This window comes from Alligator mississippiensis, chromosome 6, assembly GCF_030867095.1.
Source record: "Alligator mississippiensis isolate rAllMis1 chromosome 6, rAllMis1, whole genome shotgun sequence".
Taxonomy (NCBI): domain Eukaryota; kingdom Metazoa; phylum Chordata; order Crocodylia; family Alligatoridae; genus Alligator; species Alligator mississippiensis.
The window spans coordinates 62,181,666-62,204,991 of NC_081829.1; the positions used below are offsets into that span (position 1 = coordinate 62,181,666).

General features: G+C 42.6%; 1 long non-coding RNA gene across 1 annotated transcript; it reads left to right on the forward strand.

The window, feature by feature from the left end:
• The first annotated feature begins 11,250 nt into the window (after positions 1–11,250).
• Positions 11,251–18,458, forward strand: LOC132251182 (uncharacterized). Its single transcript, XR_009463059.1, has 2 exons — positions 11,251–13,093; positions 13,500–18,458. It is a non-coding gene; the product is annotated as an uncharacterized LOC132251182 (long non-coding RNA).
• Positions 18,459–23,326: the final 4,868 nt, after the last annotated feature.

Consider the following 23,326-nt stretch of genomic DNA (forward strand, 5'->3'; position numbering starts at 1 on the left):
GTGCATTATTTCACATACACTTGGACTGACCTTTGCCTAAGCATACATTAATAACGTTCATTCACGCACCTTGCTAATGCTAAAAGGATTTATATGCTTACAGATGCAGACTGATGGTTTAGAGTAATTTTAAACAACTCCGAGGAATAGAACCTCAGAGAATGATTTTGATTTAGGCAGCAGGCAGAATCCTAAATGAGGTAGCTAAAGGACATGATGATCCTATTAGTTATTACTCACGACAGAGATTAATTCAGGGAACGTTGTTCAGTTCTCCTTCTTTCCCTGACCAGCCCTTTCTGAAAGCACAATGATGTTAATGATTCTTATAAATGGGAGGAAGGGCTAGGAGCCGCCTGCTCTGTTGCAGCTGCAGTTCACAAGAGCTCCGAGTGAGAGGGGGGCATAGTCTCCCTGCATTTGACAAGCAGTTTCTTATTGTGTGCTGTCCAGCAGCCAAAGAACTGGAAGCTTTTAAGCTCTAAAGGGACAGCTGCAATTCCTGTCATCTACTTCGTTCTCACCCTCGTTATTTCCAGCAGTTCAGAGAGAGCAGGTGATAAACATTTAACATATTTAGGCAAAAATGCAGCATAATGTGATCTGAAAGAGCTGTGATTCCCTGCAGGCAAAAATAAGGGGATGATGCAGTTTCTTAGCTATGGCAAACATGTAGTCTGACTGAGCATGTGCAGCTATACACACATGTGTAGTGGGAAGTGAAGCCTCCAAGACTCTGCCTCCTTGGATAATTACTTCATTATTCCAAAACAGGAAAGCGGTAAGTCCAAAGTCAGAAATCCACTCTTTTTGTCTTAGCTTCACTACAGGGATTCTGCATTAATTTTGATAGTGGAGCTTCAAGAAGAATGCAATTCTGAAATTTCTCCTCTGGCTCAGGGAAAGACATGTTTCCATGGGCTTGAGGTATACAACCAAATATATCCACCCCTAGCTTTTGCCCATGTGTCCCTAGGAGGGCACATTTTTATGTGCTCACTCCTTGCTTTTCTCTCTGGCCCAAAGGAGCACCCAGTTTGACAGATATGTAGTACAATTACATAAAAATCTTTATGCACTTTCATTCTTCTCACTAATATAAGAAGAAGAATAAAGTGAATAGAAAAAATAAGCAAGGAGAAATAGAAGCATATAGAGAAAATAACTAGCAGTAGCAAGACACATGTCTGCCATCACATTGATGACTACAGATCTGATACTACTAGTTTTGCTAGTTAATTGCTTTACTCCCAAGAATTATTTCATTAATTTCAGATCAAGTGACTTTCTTTCATGTTTGCAGGTTCACTACATACTATGCAATCCTGATTTTTTTTTTAAACTTGTCTCAGTTCTACAACTATAATTATGCAGATTTGGTTTATAACAAAACCCAATAAATCCCGTGAGATTCTTAAGCTATAGCAAAATTACTTAGCTGTCTGAATGCTTGCTCAGGGTCAAAGAGTGGAGGGAAAAAAGAAACAACAAATAAACTGAAAGCTTGATCCTGCCACATTCTGAGAAAGCCCAAGAGATGATAGGTGTTCTATCTTGCCATTGATTTCAATAGATGTAGATAGGGTCAGACCATCTCCTAGAAGCTTGTCACTTTCAATCAGGCCCTAGTTTGGAGTATTTTTATGCTGTTGCAGGTGTTGTGTTCTATTCTCATTAATTCAACCACATGCATCTAAATAAACCCACTTGGTTAGAGAGCTTCAGCAACTGTGGCTCTTGTCGGACTGCTTTTGAAATTAAGAAAAAAGAGATCATGTGTATATTTAATGAATTACTGTAAACTGAATTAGCAGGTCCACCTCTCACTTCACATCAGAAGATTCTGTTCTCAGTTGCTTTTAGAATACAATTTGCCCTACCTACCAAAGGGATACACTGAAACAAAACCCAAGATTTCTTCTGGAAAACCTGTGAAACTCATCTCATCTGCTTCTCCTGGTTGTTCCACACAGAGGATGAGAATCTATTGCTACTCCATTAACTCAAATCACAGAGGCCTGGGCTGTCTATCTACAAGTTAAGAAAGAAAACATTAAGAACTGTCAAAACAAAAGTTGCCCCAGAGCGAGCAGGACTATTTTTCTTTGCTCGAAGCTGGTCTCTAATTTTGATACAGTGAATAGTACTTAAACTATTCTGAGAAGCTGCTACGTTATGACTTGAAGAAAAGCAATAGCTAACAACTTTACATTTGATAATTAACAAAAATGAATTATATTAGCACTATTTGTCATAACAAACCTTTCAACATTGTGCTTACTAATGTGATATTAGTAGACAGTGACCTCCAAACTCTTACTGTGTTCACATTTCTGAACTTCTATTGTTGTTAGTTTAAGACGCAGAGGCCTGGAAAATCCTGAAATTCAGGCTAACTTTAATTGATTGCAACACAGAAATTACTGGTAATTAACAAGTTTCCTTAAAAAGCCTCCACAAATCAAAATTTACTCACATTAGATATTGAAAATATTGGGTCCCAGTACATTTTTGTTTTTTATTAGGAAAAGATACCAATATGGTCAATGTCTTCATTGACGATCTCCACCCTTGCAAGGGTGGCAAAGCTGGAATATCAAAAAAGTGCACAGTAATTTAAATCTAGCAGAGGAGCAGACATGACAGCAGTAGGTTTCAATGAGGGAGGTGAGATGTTCAAACTGAAAGACTATGGGGCAATTGAGTTAACTCGGGTTTTGGGAGGTGGGAGTGGGTTGGTCTTTTAGTTCATTTCAAACGCATTTAATAAAAGCCTTCTAAATTTGGTCAAGTGTACTTCTATGGGTCCATTTTAGGCACTGATAGCACATGATCTTAGGGAAAATTAATATTATCATTATTAAAATATATCATGTAAAAACATTTAAAATCAAATGGAATGGCATATGACTTCCAGTGAGCAGTACATTAGTTAAAAATGATGAATTAACAGGGAGTCTGCTAATTAAGAATCACCACATTGAAACCAGTCAAGTGTAAACTTTCAAGAGCCTGACTCTGCCAAGCAGTTTTCATTTACCCTCTAAGTGCAGTTTGCTTCTTCCTTGCTGCTTAAAAACTTACTAAGGTGGGTGTTTTCCTAGCATGTATTCCCATGCTCCAATTTTTTCCTCCTTACGGGCAAGGATGGATGTGAAGCTCCCATTACCTATTAAATCTACTTAGGGCAACAAAAATGGTTTGGGGGCTGGGGCATGTGACTTCTGAGGAGAGGCTGAGGGAACTGGGCTCATTTAGTCTGGAGAGGAGAAGACTGAGGGGATTCAATAGCAGCCTTCAGATACCTGAAGGGGGTACCAAAGAGGATGGAGCTGGACTGTTCCCAGTGGTGACAGATGACAGAACAAGGAGCAATGGTCTCAAGTTGCAGCAAGTGGGGCTTAGGTTAGACATTAGGAAAAACTCTTTCAGTAGGAGGGTGGTGAAGCCTCTGCGGCGTAAACCTACAGCAGTAAGTTTAGAAATGTGAACACAGCAAGAGTTTGGAGGTCACTATCTACTAATGTGATGTTGATAATTAATAAAATGAATTATGACAGCATTATTTGTCAAAAAATTCTTCATCATTGTAAGGGTGTAATGGGTTATCTAGAGAGGTGGTGGCATCTCCATTCTTGAAGGTTTTTAAGCCCCAGCTCAACAAAGCCCTGGCTGAAATAAGATAGTTGGGGATGCTCCTGCTTTGAGCCAGGAGTTGGACTAGATGACTCCTGAGGTCCCTTCTAGCACTGATTTTCTACGATTCTAAACCACACAGGCAGGATGACAAATCCCCATGTGTTGATGGAGTGCATCTTTTGATGGTGGCACCCTCCTTTCCCAGATCCAGCTCCTCAGACTTAATCTTAAAAAGGAATTAATGTGCACTAAATCGGGCAGCCTGGATCAAGCTCTGGCATAGAAGTGGCACTTGGGGATAAGAGGTGGCGAAGCATTTGACAGTTCACAGGCTGCCACGCGGATTTGGGCTGGCTGCTTGTTTTGAGTGCCTTCTGACTGACGTTTCCTCTCTGGTACCACGGAGCAGGCTGCTACTACTGCTGCATGCCAAATCATGTCAGGCACTTGAAAAAAAATAAAAAAGGAAACAAAACAGCCTGGTTTGTAGAGAAACGGATGGGACTGACTGGAGCACAGCAATCTTTCTGAAATAGGATCAAAGGACAGCATAAGGGGGGAGGAGGGTGGGATGCGTGCGCTCACAACCATCATTTTACCTTCCAATATGTTGATCAGCTTCTAGAAAATCCTGGTCCAGAGGAGCGAGGCGAAGCGGAGCGTTGTCAGGCACCGGGCGCGGGCTCGGCTCCCGCGGGCGCCGTGACAGACCCTGCGGCGGGAGTCGAATAAACTAGTTGGGATCCCGGGGTCTGGGGAGGTCGCGCATCTCCTGCACATCCCGGCGGAGGACAAGGAGGGGGAGGGCGAGCGGAAAAAGCAGGCGTCGCCTTTCCTTGGGGGAAGCCGACTTTCATTCCGGGTTTCATCGCATAGCAGCCTGTTTCCAAGCGGGTTCCCTCGGAGCCGGCCCAGCGCAGCGGGAGGCAGCGGCGGGGGCTGAGGACCGCGATGCTGGGCGGAAGGGGCAGCCCCTGAGCCACGCGCCATCCCCGCGCGGAGCGCAGCGGGGCCGCGCCACACCCCTCCCGGCCGGCGCGGAGGGACCGGCCGCTCCTCACGCCGGCGCGGAGCATCGCAAGGCGGGCGGCAGCGGGCGGCGCTGCGTGCGGACCCCGTCACCTGCGGCCGGGCCAAGCGGCGCGCGCTTGCGGGGGCTCTGGCTTTTCCTCCGGCGGCCGGGCGCCTCCGCCGCTTCCCAGCGTAGCCTCAAAGTTTGCCTCCCGCCTGCCTGCGGGGCCGGGCGCGGTCCCTGCCCCTGCCCCTGCCAGAGGAGGCGACCCCGAGCCGGGGCCGGCGGAGGAAGAGCCGCAGGATCCCGGCGCGGAGCGCGGCGGCCCCGGCGCTCGGCGAAGGCGGCTACGAGGTAAGAGCCGGGCGAGCGCGTGGCTGCGGCACCCACTGGGGGGCAGGGGCCGGGACGGGCCCGAAGTTGCCCCTGCCTGCGGATCCCTCCCTGCTGCTCGGCTTCGGCAAAGCATCGTCCCTTCCCAGGCGGTGTTTGCCCTCCAGAGTCGGCCACAGGCCCCTGCAGGGGGACTCTGCCTGGTTGCACCCCGTCCCCAGCCCCGACCAAAGTTGTTGGGGGGATGGAGAGACCCGGGCTCCGGCGAGGGCTGTGTGCGACTCCCCACTTGTTTTAATCCCTCACCCCCCCTTTCTGCAGACGAGGACGAGGACGGCTCCCGGGCCGCTGTCCTGGACCCCTAGAAGGCCGGAGTTGCTGGGCGGCTCAGCTGCTTGCATCTAGCAGCCGGCGGAGCAGCTCTCGGGTCTCCTTCCCCGGCCAGTGCCTGGGGCTGGAGCCGGAGCCGGAGCAGCTGCCGCCGCCTCGCACGTGCCGGCTGCGCAGGGCCCGGGCCAGCCCAGCACGGAGGACGAGCGGCGGGAGCTGCCTCTCGGGCTTGGGGGGCCTTTAATCTGCAGCCGAAGCAGTGGGGAGAGCTCGGACCCCGGGCAGGCGCCGTGGCTCACAACGCTGGTGGCTTCTTTCCTCCTTGCTTGTTGGGTTGCTGCTCCCTTGTCACGGGCGTTGCACAGGTTGCACTCGGCGGCTTGGGCTTGCCCTGTGGAAAAGAGAGAGTGGGGTCTTGAGGAAGGAATGAGAATAGAGCGAGCATGAGCCTTGCTGAAGTCGAGAGCGTCAGGCTGAGAAAGGACAAGCACGGAGGCTTGTGAGGCAAATAAAAAGCCTTCAGTTGAGGATGAGGGAGCACACCTGTGTGCATTTTCTCTTAGCCTTTTGTACGGGAGGTTTTCTTAGACAGAAAAGGAAGAGTTGTCTTGCCTTGTCCCTAGGGAAGAAAACCATCCCGATTCCTACTGAAACAATAAGACCTACCACCGACCTGCTCCCCCTGCCCCAAAGGGAGATTGTTGAAAGTTAAAGCTGGAACAGTTAATTCTTTACCCTGTTTTCTGTAGTAGATTGGAAAAATAGTTTATGGCAGGTGAACTTTTCAAAGGCTAAAGGGCTGGGAGGAGCAAGAAATGGGTAAAGACTGCCATTCCTCCTGCAAGTGAGGATATTTTTGGTGTTTTTTTAATTGAAACCAGCAATTTGAGCTCTGAAACAAAGAAACAAAAAAGGCAGGGGGAAGATTGGACTGTCCTAAATCTCCCAAAAATTCAAGACCATAAAGAAAGGAATACTACCTGTTTTTGTTGTGTAAATCTTTGAAATACAGCTTTTTCTTAAGCCATGTTAACTCCTGATTACTAGCATGGCAAGATCTATGTGGTTTGTCAATCAAGTAATTTAAATGAAATGCTGTAGTAGTGACATAAAACAGGGCAACTGTTTCTGTCCCACTGCATGGGAGGCCGTAGCTATGAACATGGCACAGCATGTACAGTGAGGTTTCTAACTGTGTTTTATTTTTGCATATTTTAGAGATCTTTAAAATATGGTTTAGGGAATATTTCTGACTAGGGCCAGCTCCCAAACCTTATCACTCCTGGTTATGTTTCAAGCCCCAGTTATGCCACCCTCTGGAAGGTATAGTGACTGTAATAAATAACTATAAAGTGGAGGTACATTGTCTAAGAAGTATTTTTTATGAGTTGTTTGTATTCTGTCAGGTTGTTCCTGAGTTAGTGCATCTTTAGAGAGTACGTTCTATCAATATAAATGTAAAACTGTTGTTTCTAAATCAATGCAATTTTTAATTAGAATTAGATTTTATTATGACAATTCTCTGTATGAAAATGTGTGAACACTATAAAATAAATGCATGCAACCTCTACAATAATGGATAAATATTAGACCAAATAAGACCAAATTTAATTGAAGCTGCCTTGAAATGTGAATGACAGTACAAGTAACTTCCATTTTGTGAATAGTCACAATATACGTATGTATATTCTTCGACATTGACAAAATTTACTGAATATACGTCTGTGTAGCTTAAATATTTGTAGGATTCTTTAAAACCCTCCACTTTTAATCCCTCTTTTAAATATACTTCTGGAAGCACTGTTTGCTTGCCACACTGTTTCCTTAATGTAAACAGGGTGGCTTTCCATTGTATGGTTGGTAGGGTTGCTAGCAAGCTGAGACATCTGTAGGGAAAAACACACATTAGTGTCTATCTGCCTGCAAGAAAAAGTGTGCAATTGGTATTTCAAAAGGATATGTGAGAAATAAAAAGAGTATAAAATGTTAGGTAAAGCCTATGCTAGTGGATAGCTCGTGAAGTATGAATTTAATATGCTGTAACTTTAGTCTTTCATGTAAACAAACCTGTTTTAAGTGTTGTTAAAAGGTGGATGTTAGACAGTAGTTAAAACTACTCCGGCAACAACTTCCAGTAACATCCCTCAACTTAAAAATAAATAGCAAAATGCATTTTGAGGTCAATGGGACAGATTCTCACTTCAGTGGTGCAATACCAATTTATCATCTGAGCATCTGGCAGCATATATTATTATCTTTGAATATCTGGGATCTTGTCTTCAAACATAGCCTGTGTCCTAGACTGAAGGTGATTCAAACAAGCATATTTTACTGATTTTTTTTTTTTTAACTAGTTAATTTGTGGGAGTAAGTCGAATAGAGTTTGGCCCCAGATTTAAGAAAGAATTTGTTTCTGAAGTGGTTCAAGGAGTTGAACGTAAGTAGTAGAAAATGTGTAGTAGAAATGTCCCTGGAAAATGGCTACAAAGACTTTGCAAGAGGGGAATTAACTTGTTTAAGTGAATATATTAATTTTCAAAAAGACAAGACTTTCAGAGTCTGAGCTTGATTCTTCAAATCTCCCATTGGCCTAATAAATCTCCTATTTATGTGCAAAGTGATACTCCAACCCCTTCAGCATCTTAATCATAAGTGACTCTTCAGTTTATCACCTGCAGTTCTCCACAGAAAATGTTATTTAACTTTTTTTTTGTGGGCATTACATGTGTCTGTCTTATAATTAGAAAATGCAAGATAGTACATACAACCTTATATTGCAATTTTAATTTTAATTTGGAGCATGGCTGCTCGATTTCACCAAGCAGTATGCATGTTCTTGTGACTTTTAACTAACATTGACTGGTGACTTGGCTTTGAATCAGGTCACACAAAGTTCTAAGAGCAGGGTAATATTTTGCTTCTCATGGCTGTATTTGGTGGTGGGAAAGAGGGAAGGAAAACAACATAAGGCTGCATCCAGACAAACATGGCCATAAGGTATGTGGCACTGCAGACACATCTGCGGCGCCACATACTGCATGTTCAGTTTTTCTCCATACCACAGGGGAGCAGCATGGGCAGTTGTTTTTTTGGTTTTTTTGTTTTATTTTTTTTTTACCCCTGCAGAAAAAACCTACAGAAAAAAAAAAGCAGAACAGCGCATGCAGTGGCAGTGTGCGCCACCCAAAGCTGGAGCCTGCCTGGCCAGAGCCATACTCCACTGTCGGTCAGGCTTGGCACGGCAGGATCGCTTTGGCTGCAGCCCTGGGAGGCCCTTAGGACCCCAGGTAAGGCTACTGGGACCAGCGCACCGCTGGCCCCAGCCTCCCCTTGCTGCATGGTAGAGCGCCCGTGGCACAGGCGTTCCCTGGGTACAACTTGCAGCGGCACAAGGTGTGCTGGTGCTAGTCCCTAGGGAACCAAATGTCCAAGCACGTTTGGACACGGCCTGTGCGTTTTAGACTCCACTTAACTGTTGTTCTTTTTCCTTTTCTTCAGAAATACCATGTAACCATTTAGTAACCTTAGTTAAGAGGATCTTGGACTACAAAATAACAGAGGAGTTGTAATACATTAAAGTGTATTAGCGAATTTACATGGGCATTCTCTCGAACTACTTAAAAGATGTTTAGTTTTGCATACATCTACACCATCTGGTGTTCAGTGTAAGCGTCAGTACCTACAAATGTGCAACTCAACTCTAAGCTAGTTCCAGCTTTGGGAATAAGGCTGGTGTAAGATATAGTAGTCTGGTAAACCTTTTTTAAGCCCTCAAATTAGTATTGGATTTTCTTATGAAAACTAGAGAATTCCAAGTAAACTCACAAGTTTCTCCAGTTTTGTGGCCAAACAAAGTTCTCTCTCCTGAATTTACATTTTGCTACAATGTTATTTTGAAAATTAAAGTCAATGTGTTCTTGAGTTAACATCTATTTAATCTGCATTATTATTATTTCCTAACCTAAACAGATGATATTTTCTCTCACAAGAGTGAGATTCAGATCTGGCCTAAAAACTTTAAAACAAGCTTCTTTCGATTTCCCACTGACCAGTCATTTGTATAAGACCTAGAAAAAAAAGTTACAGTGGCATTGCTTACTGCTCAGAGAACTTAATCAAAATGTCCTGTTTAAGTAAAAATAATTAACTGATTAATGAAAGCAAATACAAAAAACCCCCCAAAAAACCCTTAAAGGTACAGATTGCTCATTTTGCTGCATTTTGTTAGAGAATTCAATATTATATGGTTATTAGCATGAAATCTTAGGGAAAGAGTTCTGCCGAAAGGTTGATAAAAGTACAACCTAGCTAGTGCTTGAAGAGAGAAAGCAACATCTTTCATACAGTTTGGGTAGTTAGGTGAATAAAAACTTGTATGCAAAAATGGTAATTCAACAGTGATCTTGGCTTTCTGGTGTCCTGGCAGGCAGGTAGTACCAGCAATCATGGTGATCAACTGTTTTTATGTGCTCTTCACTTGCAAGATAACACACTTTTCCCTGCTTTTACATGATTTGAAAACTGCTGTTTTGCAAGAATGGAGAAGGAGAAAAACAAAGATAAATGTTATGGATTAAATTAAATTAAAAATAGATTAACATTTTTAATAGTTGAGTGACTGAAATATTCGAGTCCAAGCTAGGGCATTGAGGTGCATGTATTTTGGTCAGGAGGGGAAAAAATTCCTACATCTTTGCCTGGGTAAGGAGAGTGAGGAGAAGGGACCATCTGCAAGTTCTGGAGTGGAGTCATCTACTTTTACAGAGAGGCTGTATTTGCTCCAAATCCTATGGAAGAGCCCTCTGTTGTATCAGGACTCTGTTTTCCTGGGCTGGGGCAGATTGTTAGCTGATGGTCCTTGTTTGTTTAATTGAAGATGGAGGAAAACAGCTGACTTTGGCATTGCCAAATGCTTTGAGTATCTGACCTGCTGACTTTTTTTCTTCCATGCCCCCTTTGGAAAATACGAATAGAAAGTGAATGCAGATAAAGGCTAATTTGATTCCTGCCCTCCTCCCCTCCCCAACCTTTGCACTTGGAGGCTATCTGTTCTGGCTAACACTCCTTAAAATAGACTCCACTGGCAGTTAGTGACTGAGAATTGACAGTATACTCCTGCTGGCATGATAGCACAGATGAACAGGGAGTTATGATCAAGTAAAGATGCATAGAATTTGGTTGGTTCCATACAGGGAATGGTGTTTTTGGTTACGTTAATGAAAATCTATAGTTACTATGTTGAAATCAATGCAATTTTACTGCAGATTTTACACTAGATTTTTATTAGCGTACACCATCAATGTATTAATAATTAGCATAAATCTTAAATCTCTTCTCAGTTTCTATTAGTCAAGCAAAGTTTGACTTCAGTAGGATTTTCCTTAAGCTAGGGTCATACAATGCAGTCTATTGATTCAAAATCATCATTTTAAAGGCACATCACGTGTAGACCCGTGCCCTTAATGGGCCTCAAAAATGGCTAAACTGCCTTAAATAGGCACATGTAGATGCCCCCACCCACTGAGTAGCAATTTATAATTCAGATGACCAGAGTCAGGTAAAGCTGGGTAGGAATTAGTAAAGAAATATGCTTAATCTGAGATTTATTTTTTCCCTAAATATTCTTAATAGTATTTGTTTTTCTGCAGGCAGACATCACCTCCTTTATAAATTGATTCAAATATTTAAATTATCATTCATTTTATGACATACTGTTTATTTAACAATGAATGTGGAGCTGACAAATATATTTAAATTGTTACTCGTTTACCATATGGGATTATTTTTGAGTATCAGTCTGAAGCTAAATTTGTTTAACTTGTATTTTTGAAATTATTTTATAAACCATATTTTATAAATTATCTTGGCATACAGAAAATATATAATTTTAGTATAAATGACTGTTCAGTTTTACAGTTCTACTGTATGGGGATCTCAGCATGCTGTATAAGCATTTATTTCCTAGCATTTATTTCTTTCCTGTTTTCATTCATGTTCTGATTCAATACACAATCATTGGAACATTTAAAATGATTTATTCTACATTTTGTTATATATTAGATGTAAAATGGAGGCCTCAATCATAATTATTAAAGTTGACATCACTTTATGCAACAGTGGACACATTAACCCTGGCATACCAGCCTATTCCAACAGTTAATTAGTCAATTTCCTTTTTATTTAGTTTTTCCTGTATTGTAACATAATTTAAGCTCATATGTTGGGAAGTGTTTTTGGCTCAGAATAGTGACCACTTTCTATTCTAGAATTGTCTGAGAACTGGTAACAGGAGAATAAATTTAAGAAGACATTTTCCACGTTCTTTCAGAAATGTATGTTTTTAGTCATTTGTACAACTTGGAGACTATTATTGGCTTTAGTTCTGCTGAAGCATACATACAGAGGATGGATTAGGAGCTAGGTCCTTGTCAGGAGGTAACACTATGGTTGCGGTCCCTGCCTCCCTGATGTGCAATTCACATGCACAGTTGGGAAAGGAACTATGGACTGTTGCCATCATCTACCTCAGCTGTGTTACTCTTACCTACTGCATCTTGATGGAGCTTATTGGGAGTTGGAAACAGTGTGAAGCATTTTCTCCAGGTGGTCCTCTTTGTGGGGCTCCTCCTCTCCTTATACCCTACCCTTGCCACCATCTTGAGGGAACAAATGTGTCTCCATCAATTACTCACTAGTTTGTGAAGAATATGATCTGTAGGACCAAAGAGCAACTTATCCAGGAACCATAAATCTTTCAACTTGAACCAAGTCCTAAGGGCTATGGATCCACCCCAACCCCAATACTTTATTGAAGGTTTTATAGACAAATAACTAAAATTAATTCATGTCCAACTAATGGTGTAATCAATTTCAATCGACTTAACGGGGTCCCCCGCCAACACTTAAGTCACTCAGCCTACTGGTTGGCCTAAAGAAAACCCATTAACAAAAGCAACCTCACTTAATTCAGTCTCCTTTATAAAAAGGAATGCTGAGCTATCAATTTCCCCCTACTCACATTTCCATCAATTGATAACTGTCTCTTGATGATTTGCATATTCCTCAACTTAAATCAGTCCTATCGGGTTGTTAGCCTGCCCTCACAGTCCAAGTCAGGACTGACATGACCTCCCCAGCATAGAAGCTTTTCTTTAGCCACGTCTCTGGGTACGTCCGAGGAGAGTTCAAACTCTCTAACAACAGAAAAATACATCAAACAGAAACCAAAACAACTTTACTTCAAAAAGGGCTAGGCCCCTTTAAGACTTACCATCCAGTGTAATGGAAGCTGCTTTCGCTTTCCTCACTCTGCTGCCTCCAAGCTGCTGCCTTCACTGTCCAGCTATCCCTGTCCGTTCCCCGTGTTGCTGGTCTTAGCTTGAAGTGATGATTCTTCAACCACCCTGGTCAGTGGGTCTGCTTGCTCCTCTACTGCTGAATGTAAGGTGCCAGTGGCAGGGAAGACCTCTGCTTCCTCTTCTTTACACCAGCTTTGGTCCTCCTCTAATGATCCTTCTCCAGGACTGGAAATACAGTTCTTCAGGTTCCCTCCACCAATCCAGAGGGAGCAAGAACTGGAAGCATGTCCACATCTTTGCTCTGGTCGTGGTCAGCTCCATGCCTATGGTGAATGTTTTTCCCCCCGATAACTTGGGAACTTCCCCTGTTCTCTCATATGTTCTTTCATAGTTCTGCATCGGACTCTGCTAAGAAAGAAGCAGGATGCCTCTTGTTGAAGATAGTTTGAACAATGGGGCCATCCCAGAAGGCAAAAAGCTGGTATAATTGATGCCTCTATATTATTTCTCTCCTTTTCCATCTGTCCTTTCAGCCCAGGCATGGTTTGTAGTTTCTAGTTAATGGGTAGGTTCTTCAAGCTCTTAGTGGCTTGTATATTTAACAGAAGCTCTATTTTAAAGCTGTAATACCATAGAACAAAGCGGGGGGCGGGGGGGAGGCAGGATTACAAACATTTTTTTCATGTTCTGTCACTTTTTGTGTCCAGTGAGAATCTAGTCTTATAACTCCAAGGTAGAGAATGTTTCAAACAATTTTGATCTTTTAGATGTTCTGGCTTTTATTAACACTGTTCTCCTAAAAAAAATAAAAAAATAACCCTTCATGTTCTTTTGAGTAACAGGTCATGCCACCAAATTTTCTAATTTTCTTATCTTTTGTGTTCCAGTCTAGATTTTTGTGAACGTCTGAAAGAGTTTCATCAAAGGCTCTTTACATTGTCACAGGTCACTGTTTCTCTTATTTGGAGACGTCAAAATTTTATACAGTGATACATTTCGAAGAGGTACTTTTTTTTTTTTTTAATTAATTTATGTATTCTCATTTTGTGGAGAAATCTGTTCCAAGATGGGAAACGAGATCATTCATTACAAGCTCCAGAAACCTTTGGGGAAAATGCTGTGGAGAAAGTAAATGTTTTCAAATGTCTGATATTCTGTAGTTTTGAAAATGTATATTTAAAGATAGGTTGTATTTTTTTTCTTAACTTCCAAACTTCTTTTTTGTTACAAAAATGCCTTTGTCTTGTGGCCTGAAACTTCTGCCCGCTTTTACTACCCAATAGTTTTCTCAGTTCTGCCAATTATGAAATGCTTTTCAACACCACCTAATTTGAATGTGATTTCAATTAGGAATCTGGATGAAGTGCTCATTTGGTAGATGGCCGTTCTTATGCTAGACACTCATTCTGACTGCAAACAGATGTCACCTTTGTGCTGACATAAAAATTTTTATGGTAGCACAAAGCCAAAGCAATCTGATATTCCTGCCTTTTATTATAGTGCAGATGCCTGAATTTGTGGCTGTGACAACAGGTAGTATTAACTAGTGCCACTATTTTGTGGTGGACGTCTGTTTGTTTTGAAGTGGGAGAGTGTGGGCAGTTTGGAGCTGCCTGCCCTCTCCAGCCACTCTGGGGAAGAACTCCTAGGGCTTCAAAAGCCCTATCCTGCACACCCTGAGAGATCCCTTGCAGGGGACTGGCCCCTTGAAGCCCCAGGAATGCTTTGCCAGGGCTCCCTGCTGTATGAAGTGTGCCTAGGGAATCTAATTCATGGCATGTCTCTGCAAGCAGGGAAACCCAGGGTTCCCTTGTTTGCAGAGTTACGTTCCAAGTGTTATCTTGCAGGATTTGGCCCTTGCTGTTTTTGCAAGCAGCAGGGGCCCAACGTTGTGGGACAATGGGTAACATCTGTTTTGTCTACTGAAGGGAATTAGATGTGCCAGGATGTATCCCAGCACAGCTGATGTGCTTAATTTGGCAATGTCTGTTTATACCCTTTATCTCTCTAGCTTGCTGAGTGTTCTCTTTGTTATTGTTTTTTCCTCTTCTGGTTAATCAGTGCCAGCAGTGCTAAATTAGGAACTGGGTCTGGGTTGAGACAACAGGTTAGATTGTCTACTTTCTTGAAAAGAAAATTGGATGAGCAAATTTATATTAATTTGGGAATATAAAAAAGAGCATCCTTTGAACCAAGAGTATTTATTTCATATCTCTCTTCTGTTTATATTATCTTATTTTCCTGTGAGTTTCCTTAGAGTTTTTCTCTAGGTTACAAAGTACTGAACTCTTACTATAGGAAAATAGTATGAGGGGTGGGCTAGCAAATGATGGGGGCAAGAAGTCAGGGGTACTTGAAATATTAACTCTTCCCTAAAAGTAGTTATTCAGAAAGTAGAATTCAAATAGAAGGGGTCTAGAGGGGTTATTAACCTAAACCTGTAGCAAAACCCCCAGTTTTTCTTTTTTTTATTTTAAAATGCATTCTCTCCCCTTCCCCAACCATTTCTGACTTTTTCTCTCCCTCTCTATTCCCTATAGATAAGTATAAGTAAGCTAAGATGTAGGATAAGCTTTAACATTTTATTTTGGGTAGTAAGCTTTATTTTTCTCTCCCCTCTTTGCTAATAAGTATCCTGCTATTTTGATATAGATATCCAATGTTTTATAAATGATAATTATTATGTTTGTATTGATTTTGTTTGTTTTACTGCTGTTATATTGTGTGATTACTGTTTTAGGCCTATATATGTAAATTAGCATAAATCATGTCAAGTTTCCATCTTGTAATGTCAAGCCTCCATCTTATCCCCATTCCCAGTTGTGTAACCTATGACTCATACCTACCCCTCCTATGTAACTTGGTTCCTGAATGAATGGGGATGAATGAGGATGATTGAGATACAATGGCAGTAGGTCTAAAAATAGCACTTCTGAATGACTGAACCATCAACACCAATACCTGGACCAACGACCCAGCCCTTGGAACCACCCTCAGCATTCAAGAAACAAAAGATGAGGCAACCCACTGTTGTGCCAAGCCGCACATGCTCAGTAAGAACACCTGGAACCCTCTGGAACAGGTCTGCCACCTCCAGCACCTGTCCTGAGTTCCTCTCTGCCTCCAAACCCCCTGTTTCTTTGCCACTGTCTTATCCCCACTGTCTTTTCCCCTGAGCAACCAGGTTTCTTCCTCAGTTTCTTTCCTGGCTGTCTCCTCCTTGCCACCAGGCTCCCCCCCGACCCCCAGTGACCTCGAGTAACCCTGGGGCCACTTGATCTTAAGTAAACCCAAGCCTCAGTTCCTCAGCTAGCTTCCGGTTCTGGCAACTTTCACTCCCTACACTTTAACTCTCTCACCTTAATCTTCCCCCAAGTATCCCAGGCACCGCAAGCACACACATACACACTGTACCATCCAAATTAGGACCTTACCTGTGTGTGTGTAGGTGGGTTGTGTGTGTGTGTGTGTGTCATTGTGTGCATGATACACAGATCACTAATTCATATATGTGTACTGAGTGTGTGGGTATGGACAATTGATTTTGTCTAACTTTTAGGGTGTATAGTTATGTGCTTGAATCAGTGATAGGTATGCATGTGCCTAGGCTGGTTTGGATGTGTATGTGCCTGAGTTGGTAGAGTGTGTGTATATGCACCTAATTGATTTGTGTGTTTGTATATGTGCAATTGTGTCACATCCTCCTGTCTAACAGCATACTATTGAGATCCTGAGAGTTGGTCTGACCTCACAGGGCAACAAACCTAAAGGGAAAACATGAGAATTAATTATTATACCCTTTAAAGGGTATGAAGGGTATAATATGTTTAAACCAATGTATATTGTATATTTTGAGGTTCTAATTGATGTTCTAAGAACTACCTACTTAACTGGGTAGTTAAAGAGCTTGTCCTCTGACACACTGCTAAAGTAAATTATCGTAACATGCTAGCAGAGTATCATAATTTTACCACTTGGTGACATCTGCTATCATGTTAATCATCAATTCATGTCATGACTCCTATAGGGACCTTTCAAGTAAAGGTAAGTGCTGTGATCATGAAGCACAAAATTATAAGAAGTTATAGTCCAACCAAAAAGAAATTATAGATTATTTTTCATGGCTAATCTGCTGATGATAAATTTCTTTGGAAGACCAATAGACTTGCTAAAATTAAATTTAAAGCTAGTAATATCAACTTGTTTATCTTGAATCGTTATACTATAATAATGTGTCTTTTATTTCGCGGTTTATTTTCATATGCAGTATTATCCAAATATAAAATAAAATCCAAATAGTAAAGGAAATTTTCTTACCCAGTCGATTTAGGTAAGAGTCATACTTTAATTATTTTTACGCTGCTTGTTACTTACATTTGCATAATACTAAAAAGGTTAACTCTGAAGACAGATTCAAGCCATCAGTGAGTGATATCAAAATATTTAAGAGGCACTGCTCATCAGATTGCTGTTGGTTCTAAATACTAAATAAATATTTTTATAATCTTTTAAATAAGTAAAATGAAAAGTAAATGATCCCATTATTTGAAGAGGCCTGCTCACTGTGGCGGCATGGTAGGGGGCACTACTATACAGAGCCACTTAACTCACTGTGCCAGGACCAAAACTACATTTTGGGAGTCTCCCCTGGTGAACCTACTGCTGGCCGTCCCCCTTCTTGGAGAACACCCGCAATCCTGGAGTAATGCTGCCACCACCTGGGCACAGGTCTCTGTCAGGGCTCTGTGCTGCCTGGGGTACACAGGCCTTACCAGCCTTGAGGGTGTTTTTCCAACTGGTAATATGTCTGGTTGCTGCTTTCAGCCCCAAGCCTCCCAGGATAACCTCAGGTTCAACTGAGGCAACATAAACACCTTAGCCAGCCAAGCAAAGGGAGAGAAAAACCCTGTCTCTACCCTTAAGAATTCACAGCCAGGCACTGTGTAATCCAAAAGCTTTATCATGGGGAGAGAGTGGGAGGGAGGAGGGGGTAAGACAGGAGTCAGAAAATACACTTTGAGCAAACCAAAATAAATTGAGCCTTACAGATCTTGGGTATGGGTGTCCCTTTTAATACATGACTACATTACTTAGTTCTAATCTATTAGCTAGTTTCCAGGTTTTTACTCATGCATTTTCATTCAGAGAATCTCTGAAGGCTGTTGCTTGTGTCCTGTTCCAAAATGCTGCTGGAGGAAGAGAGTGAGTTCTCCCTCCCCTCAGGAATTTATCTAGCCCGGTCACCCTAGGTGACCAGGTTAAAACGAAAGAGCAAGCAGGTGGAAGACAGAGGGGTGTAGCTGGACTGACCCAAGAGAGACAGACAGAGGGGGATTTCTTCACACTCGCCTCTCTTTTTCAAGGGTATGTAAAGTATTTCAAGAGTACACATTGTTTGAATTTAGTGCAATATATATATATATTTTTTAAAATCACAAATCGGAGAATAAATTAAAGCAAAGTAGTATTTTTTTTTTCTTAATGCAAAAAAATCAGCTTTCTTACATAATGCGCATACCTCCGTTTTGGGAGACCTGATTTTGGGGGGGAAATGTGCATGCTATATGCAAGAAAATATGGTGTACAGAATAGCAAATTTTGTGTATCATCTAAAGGATGCTAGTGTACTATGTGAAAGATTAATAAATCGTTGCATGTAAGGCTTGATGTGGCTCCAGTTGAAATTAATGAAGGAAAGGGGAAGGGTCTCAATGTCAGTGATCTAGTAAAAAAAAAATAAATAATCCTTCAATTATTATAAAACTAATTGGTTGTATTTGTTAAAGTTATAATTGTGTCATTGTATCTAAAATTATTAAATGTTACGCTATTCTAGTTGTCCAGAATAGAGGCTCCCAGATTCTGTAGCCTGATAATGAAGAGCTTAACCTGGAGAGTGCTGATCACTTGCCAGGAAAAACTGAAATTTTTCTTAAGCCAATGAGAGCTAAGAGTGTTAAGTACTGTGAGGGTGCATCTACCTGAGATGTTTTACTGCACATTAGACTAATCTAATATGCAGCAAAGTGTCACTGTCTACATGTGAACTGGACTTACTGCGAATTAAATTTGTCTAATGCTCCATTTGCTAGTACTAACACATACAGGTACTAGATAAATGGTGCATTAGGTAATGCATGGTAGTGCACATGTAGATGCTGACTGGGCTTATCAGGAGCACAATTGCTCCCAAACAGCAGGGGGCTACTGGTGCCTGGCTAAGCCCCAAATCAGGGGGAGCTCTGCCAGCTTCAGAGGCAGCTGTCTCCCAGCCCCATGCACATCAGGACAGGTCCCCATGTACACAGGGTCAAGAGTCAGCTGTCCCTACAGCCAGCACAGGTCTCTCAGCCCTATGAACATTGGAACTGGCCCCTGTGCCCCACCCCTGGGCTGGCATCCAGGGAAGCCTGGAATTCTCACTGGCTGCTGAAGGGTGGCAGAGCAGGGCAGTTGCAGCCCTGGACCAGGGTGCTTCCAATAGGTACAAATGTGTGCCTGACAGGGTGCATGTGTAGACATGTTCCTGGCCCTGTCTCACAGCACCCTATTTAATGCGCAGTAACCTTACTGCATGTGTAGATACACCCTGAGAGGGATCTTCATATCTTGAACATAAACCCTTCAACTTCAGCTGGTCCTTTGCCCATCTAAATATTATCTTTCTGTGATAACAAAATGGCTGCAGTATCCCATTTCTTGACCTGAAAGTGCAAATAAGGGCCAAATCCTCAGCTAACATAAATTGGCACACCAAGACCAAATGGAGCTTGACTGAGCACTGCTAACTGAGGATCTATTGTTTGTCTAATTCATTCAGCTAATTTTTAATTATGCTTTTCAATAAAACCCAGAATTTAGAAACTATATTATTTCTTTTAGCAATTTTCCTTTACTTCTCACAATTACTTTTCACCTTTTTCTCTCAAAAAGGTGGAGCTAAGTCATGTTATGTATTGTAGTGTGATTCTTTCAGAAGAAATGTGAATGAATACACCTGCCAGCTTTTAATAAAATGCTGAATAGCTACCATTTAAAAAAAAACAGAACAAAACAATAGGATCTTCTTCTGTAAAACATGACCTTAGACCTAAAACCACTTAACCATAAAATAGAATTTAGATTTATGTCAAAATGAACATTAATATATTCCAAAGTACTCTAGTAAGAAATAAAACACTAGTAATATCATAGCTTTGTAGGAAATACAGTAGCTATTTTACTCCCAATGTAAGTTGGAGTACATAGCACAACAGGTTCCTGCAGCAATGGAAAATATCACTGATTTTAGGCATGCTTTCTGGTACAGACGGCTCCTATAGACATGCAGGGAGCCAACTACAACATGCTGGAAAAATCCAGTGCATTGGAGCAGACTCAGTTAATCAAGTCTGCTGGAGCATGGTAATAAACACGATTCAGCTGACTCTGGCATCATGTGCATCAGCGTCTCCACGCTGAAGAATGGCAGCAGGATGCTTTCAACTAAAGTTCATTCAATGAGTATTAGTTCAAAATACTCTGCGACCATTTTTCAGTGTGGGGGATATGGATATGCATGATGCTTGGGTGCTTTTAATTAGTGCAGCACACTAATTAAAGCGCCTCTCCCTCCCACAGCACCTCCTGGAACGTGCGTAAAAATTCCCAAAGTGCCTTTTCTCAGATCTGGGACTGTATTAACAATCTCCTTGCTATTTCTGCTAAGATCTCTTTATTCCATGTCACATAAGCCAATTTAAGAGATCAGAAACTGGTTTAAACCTGTGACAGAACAGAAATTGAGTGCCCTTAAGCCACTGACAAAATGGCTGGAACTGGTTTAAAATAAACCTGGCTGGATGTAGTCTCAAACTTAGCTGATTTGGGTCAAACTGGTTTATGGAACTTGTCCCAAGCCCCTTCCTAGTTGAAGTTAACCTGCAGTACTCCAGCATTCCATGATGCTTTGCAGCCCTGGACTGTGCTATCAGCTCCAGTGGTGCAGGGTTGGCCCCACCCCTCTGCTCCCTAGCTGGACCACTGCCACAACTGGCTGAGAAGAGGATGTTGGCTCTGAACCCCACCTGGGGTCTGCCTGATGGAGGCAGAGCAGCTCTACCCTGTAGAATCCTGGCTCATAGAATTCTTCAGAAATAGCAATGTGCCCATAAAATTTAAGCTCAATTGTTGGCATGAGCTTGTCACAGTGTGTGCCATTTAAGGGAACTACCCAGTCTGGGGGACCTTGCTGGACCAGGTTATATCCAGCTAAAGTCCAATTCAGTGGTACCCAATTCACAAGGAACTGTTATATTTTTGCCTGCTGGTGTGATCAGAGATAGCTGCAGTTCATCTCCTGGTAACGGAAGTGTCTGAGTCCCAATTACCATAATGACACGAAGAGGCATGGTCACTCCCCACACAGCAGAGGAAACTAGGGCTACCACGCACCCTTTGCTGTGCCTATCCCTTGCGATACCATTCTTGGTTGTCTGTGGCGGTACAGATTCCTCTTGAGTCCACAATGGCTTACAGAAGAATGGACTGGAGCCGGGGATAGCCTTCGTTCCATAACAAAACTGGAGTGGCTTCCCAGTGGCACTCTGTGTGCAATTGGCAAAACTTTGCCGGGGCAGCCTGAGGCAAGGTTAGCAGCAAAAAACTGGTAGCGACGCTGTAGGGCCAGGGGGTTGCTTCCATTTCCATAGAATCCATGCATGTGGCACAGCCATTTTATTTCCTGGGCTCCAACTGGCAAACACTTCCAGAGTTTCAGAGGCATCGCAGGCTCAGAATAGAGTCTGGACATCAGACTCCAGATACCTATGCACAGCAGTGCTTTTGTGCAGCTATGGAATGCCATCATTCGTGTTTTGGAGACCTGTGAGGGGACAGAGAAGAGAAAAACAAACTCCCACACTCCCCCCATATAACTGGGAGAAGCTGGGATCAACATTGCAGGGGAAAAGTGGAACATTGATCTACAAGAGGGTGGCCATAACAAGTTGAGCACTTCTCTGGCCTTTTCCTGCCTCAACATCGGGGTAGGCACTGACAAGCCTATCCGACGCGTATTTTCCAACGGCTCGAAGCCGTTCCTTCCTGCTAGCCAAGAAGGGTGGCCGGCAGGATAGAGAAGACTGTTTACCCTATTCCTTGACGGTCAGGTGGTTTACCCTTCCATTCTTTGAGCTGTGAAGAATGAAACCATTTCTTCCAAGGTTTTCTACCTTTTCCATTCAGGATTTCAACCTGATTTTTCAGTGTGGTTACTAGTAGCAGCAGACTTGGCTAAGGCATCAGCTTTATTGTTCCAATGTGCTGCTTCTGAGTGATTTTTCTGGTGCCCCTTTGTGTGAGTCACCCAGGTGTCCCCAGTTCTTTCTTTGATCAGGTTAGCAATTTGTCTCCATTTGACTGAATGAGAAATGGGACGCCCATCTGCAGTTACCATTTCTCTATCTAACCAAAGTGGGAGCCACACAGTGATGGCTCTGGCTGTCCAGTCAGAGTCAGTATAAATAGCAACAGAAGTGTCCTGAGATTCATAAACTAGGACAGCTTCAACTGCCTCTACTTCAGCTGCTTGGGCAGAAGGAGGGCAAGCTGGTCCTTGGAGCACCTTCTTAGTGATTTCTCTGTTCATTTCTGCAGTGGGGGTGTGTATCAAAATGTCATCCACATATGAAATTACATGTGAGTGGTGCTTAGGGCTCAAATGATTCCACATTTTAGTGACATGGGCATGGCAAATACTAGGGGAAGAATGGAAAGCTTGGGGAGTTTGGCTGAAGGCATATTGTTGTCCCCTGTAGGTGAAAGCAAACTTATACCAACATGAAGTTTGGAGGGGTATAGCCATGAAAGCATTGGCCAAATCGATTACAGAGAACCATTTGGAACCAGCTGCTACTGCTGCTAAGATCTCATTGTATTTAGCTACCACAGGAGCAACGGCAGGGGTGGCTGCATTTAAGGCACGAAAGTCTATTGTCATTTTATAAGTGACCCCGTCCGCTTTAAGGACTGGCCATACTGGTGCATTGCAAATACTTTGCATAGGCACAAGCACTCCTTGTTCTAAGAGACTATCAATAGTCATTTTAATGCCTTCCTCTGCTGCAGCTGGGTATTTATACTATCTTTGAGGAGAGGGATCTTTTCCTTCAATCAAAACTTCAGCATTTATTTTTCCACACTCTGCCTTACGTTTAGTCCACACACTGGGAAATTCCTGTACCCATGGATCACTAATGGAGGTTAGGGTGGCAGTAGGTGCCTTTATGGCAGCACAACAATGCACAGCAGAGACTTCTGCAGGTCCTCCTTTTAACTTCCATAACACCCCATTAGCTAGATCTACAGTTAGCTGAAATGCCTAGAAGAAAGGAACTCCTAGGATTCCCTTGTCATTTCCCTGATGAGCACAGCACTCTACTTTTCCTTGCAATCTGTCAATTTGCAAGTGAACATCCTGCCAGACAGGAGCTTCTTGAATTTCTCCCCCATATCCACTGAGCTGAACCTGTTTCGTGGTGGGTCTCCCTCCAGAGATCCACCGGGGACTTAGAATATTTACCGAGGATCCAGTATCCACTAGCAATTGGGCTAACATCCCTGGGTTCCCCACTGTAGCCCTCACAGTGGGTCTCCCCCATACATCACACTGAAGTCTTGCGACCAGATGGGGAGGCCTGAGGAGAACCGGGCACCCCTATTGATCAGCAGACTC